Raw genomic sequence first — 3,795 nt, 5'->3', positions numbered from 1 at the left:
ATGCTCCCTCTTGCCCACTCCCTCCCTTGTGGACGCCTATGCTACTGAAATAAGCGATATTTTACCAAAACTCTCGCACGCCGCAAATAGAGAAGCAATATACTGAGCGCCCACCTTCTGGTCTAATAGTCCATCATATATTAGCATACATTTTTAGTACGAATCTGAAATTCCTTAATTCTATTTGAGTAGTATGCAGTTTTAGCCTCTGGTGACGTTACTTGGTACTTTAGAATATTCTTCATAATGTTGTTCCTTAACCGAAGGACACTTAGTATTTCCTTTGTAATAAATCTCACGTATCCTTCTATATTATGTTCTAACCTATTACTTATCCATACCGGTTGCTCACAAGTAAATAATTTAAAACTGAAATTTTGTAATGGGAAAGCACTGTCACAGAAACTGGTGAAATTTGAGGGAAAGTGATTACTTTTGAGATTCTGGTGCTCATATTGTAAATTTATTGCCAAGTCCGACTTGGTTTTAGGCAACCTCACTGCAAGTTGTGCTACCTCGGGAAACCACTGATCCCTATAAGTGTTAATTTATATCCCTCAAGATCTCTCTGGTCGTTTCTAACATTTGTAACTTTTATGTTACAATAGTTGTCCTCCAGTCTGCTAAGGTACTATCACTGCTGTAGATCTGCCAGAAAAATACACTGAATCAGCTAATAGTTCTCAGGTAGATTTATTTCCTTCGAGAATCAATCAGAATCTTACTCGTGAAACATACAGGGAAAAAGATCATTACATCTTCCCAGAGGCCACAAGCCATCATTATATTTCCACTAGCGCATTACTCAGTGTTATAACTATTATTAAATTACACATGATATTTGATTCTTCATTTGTGTCGCCGTATTGTTCGTAGCTGTCTTCATAATCAATGAATGTATTTTAAATCCACCTTAGCAAATCAGGAAAAGTGCGTATTTTTGTCACTAAATGTGTTTCGTTTTACTGAAATGAACGTCATCAATTACTATTATGATACTATGCATTTCTTTAATATATCAGAGAACTGAAGGAGTAGTGATGTAGTTGAACACGAAGAGATGTTAACAACGTAATTGTTTTTCACCAGTGGTTACGAGAGACATTTTTGACCTTGGAACGACGCACTTTCTGTGTGTGGCTGGTAGTCCAAACCGGCTCATATCGTTATTCTTAACAACGCACGGAGATACGTCGAAAATAATGCTTCCATTCTCACTGGAGACTTAGATAATGTGTCAGCTCTTTACCCCCTCTATCAATGAGCAGCAAGATGTCAGATGCTAAAACAGAAGTGAATCTAACTTCGTCATCTTAAACATACTCGTAACCTTGATTTAGCAATCTATGCTTCAGACTCAAACCGTCATTACAGAAATGAGAATAAAACATGTGAACTTCTCTAGTGTCAGCCAGTCGGAAATCAAAGCATGTGCTCCCTGCCGCCGTTGGATAAGCAGCAGCAAGCAGCAAGTCGTATACTCTTAGCTCACTTATTTGTCACACAGTTTAATTCTTAATTTTTTTGCGTGTTTTTGGATACTTGCATTGTTTATTCATAAATTTCGGGCGTATTATAGTATTTGAGAGTTGTAGCATCGCGCTTTAGTACATGAATAGTGTAAATTCGCGTAGTCGTCAGTCTTTTGTGTTTGTTTTGAACGGCCAGTGTCGGTTGGTCACAGCCAGTGTGCTCCCTGCCGCCGTTGGATAAGCAGCTGTCAGCGGCAAGCCGTATACTCTTAGCTCACTTATTTGTTACATAGTTTAATTCTTAATTTCTTTGCGTGTTTTCTGTACTTGCATTGTTTAATTCATAAATTTCGGGCGTATTATAGTATTTGAGAGTTGTAGCATCGCGCTTTACTACCTGAATAGTGTAAAAACGCGTAGTCTCCTTCCGCCGCCGAGCAGTGTGTCAGCAGTGCGCAAGTAGCAGCATTATGGCATTTACTAGACAATCTTGTATTCTAATAACCGTTTAAATTTTGTATCAAATAGTTTGTGCTCTCTGTAGATTAGTTCAGACGTTCTTGGTTCAAAAATGGTTCAAATTGCTCTGAGCACTATGGGACTTAACTTCTGAGGTCATCAGTCCCCTAGAACGTAGAAATACTTAAACCTAACTAACCTAAGGACATCACACACATCCATGCCCGAGGCAGGATTCGAACCTGCAACCGTGGCTTGTGCGCGGTTCCAGACTGTAGCGGCTAGAACCACTCGGCCACTTCGGCCGGCAGACGTTCCTTGCGCAACAGTTTTTAGCAGGGATTGGGACTGCAACTGCTGTGTTCGGATGCGGGTTGAGTAGGCATCCCTTCGCTCCCAGCTTCAGGCAGTGTTGGCTTCGGTCGTACAGCTTTAGGCTGTTGAAATGGGCCTCACTGTGGGGGTCCGGATGGGGGTTTGTCGGGGACGGCCAGCTCGTTCCACCCATCCCCCGATCGGACTACGGCTGTGGCTGCCCGGGATACTGCCCACATTGAGGCTGACCGGTTTCAGGCTCTGTCTCCGGATGATACTGATCTTTGGCCGGACATAGCTGCTTGTCCTGTTCCAGAGGTTGCCCCTCAGTCTGCAAAATTCGGGCAGTTGCAGAGGGTGGGCTTACTGGTTTTTGGGAGCTCTGACGTCAGGCGCGTAATGGGGCCCCTTAGGGATATTGCAGCAAGAGAGGGGAAGAAAACCAATGTGCACTCCGTGTGCATACCGGGGGGAGTCATTCTAGATGTGGAAAGGGTCCTTCACGATGCCATGGAGGGTACAGGGTGCACCCATCTGCAGGTGGTCGCTCATGTCGGCACCAATAATGTGTGTCGCTATGGATCGGAGGAAATCCCCTCTGGCTTCCGGCGGCTATCTGATTTGGTGAAGACTGCCAGTCTCACTAACGGGATGAAAGCAGAGCTCAACATCTGCAGCATCGTCGACAGGACTGAATGCGGACCTTTGCTACAGAGCCGAGTGGTGGGTCTGAATCGGAGGCTGAGATGGTTCTGTGACCATGTGGGCTGCAGATTCCTCGACTTTCTCCATAGGGTGGTGGGGTTTCGGGTTCTGCTGGATAGGTCAGGAGTCCACTACACGCAGCAGTTGGCTACACGGGTAGCAGGGGTTGTGTGGCGTGGACTGGGCGGTTTTTTAGGTTAGATGGCCTCGGGCAAGTACAGAAAGGGCAACAGCCTCAAAGAGTGTTAGGCAAAGTCAGGACATGTGGGGACCAAGCAACAATCGGTATTGTAATTGTAAACTGTCGAAGCTGCATTGGTAAAGTACCGGAACTTCAAGCGCTGATAGAAAGCACCGAAGCTGAAATCGTTATAGGTACGGAAAGCTGGCTGAAGCCAGAGATAAATTCTGCCGAAATTTTTACAAAGGCACCGACGGTGTTTAGAAAGGATAGATTGCATGCAACCGGTGGTGGCGTGTTTGTCGCTGTTAGTAGTAGTTTATCCTGTAGTGAAGTAGAAGTGGTTAGCTCCTGTGAGTTATTATGGGTGGAGGCTACACTCAACAACCGAGTTAGATTAATAATTGGCTCCTTTTCCCGACCTCCCGACTCAACACCGTTAGTGGCAGAACAACTGAGAGAAAATCTGGAATAAATTGCACATAAACTTTCTCAGCATGTTATAGTCTTAGATGAAGATTTCAATTTACCCGATATAGACTGGGACACTCAGATGTTTCGGACGGGTGGTAGGGACAGAGCATTGAGTGACTTATACTGAGTGCACTATCCGAAAATAACCACGAGCAATTAAACAGAGAACCGACTCGTGGAGATAACATC

Source organism: Schistocerca piceifrons, chromosome 1 (genome assembly GCF_021461385.2).
Source record: "Schistocerca piceifrons isolate TAMUIC-IGC-003096 chromosome 1, iqSchPice1.1, whole genome shotgun sequence".
NCBI lineage: Eukaryota > Metazoa > Arthropoda > Insecta > Orthoptera > Acrididae > Schistocerca > Schistocerca piceifrons.
Note: the sequence above shows the minus strand (reverse complement) of the source record.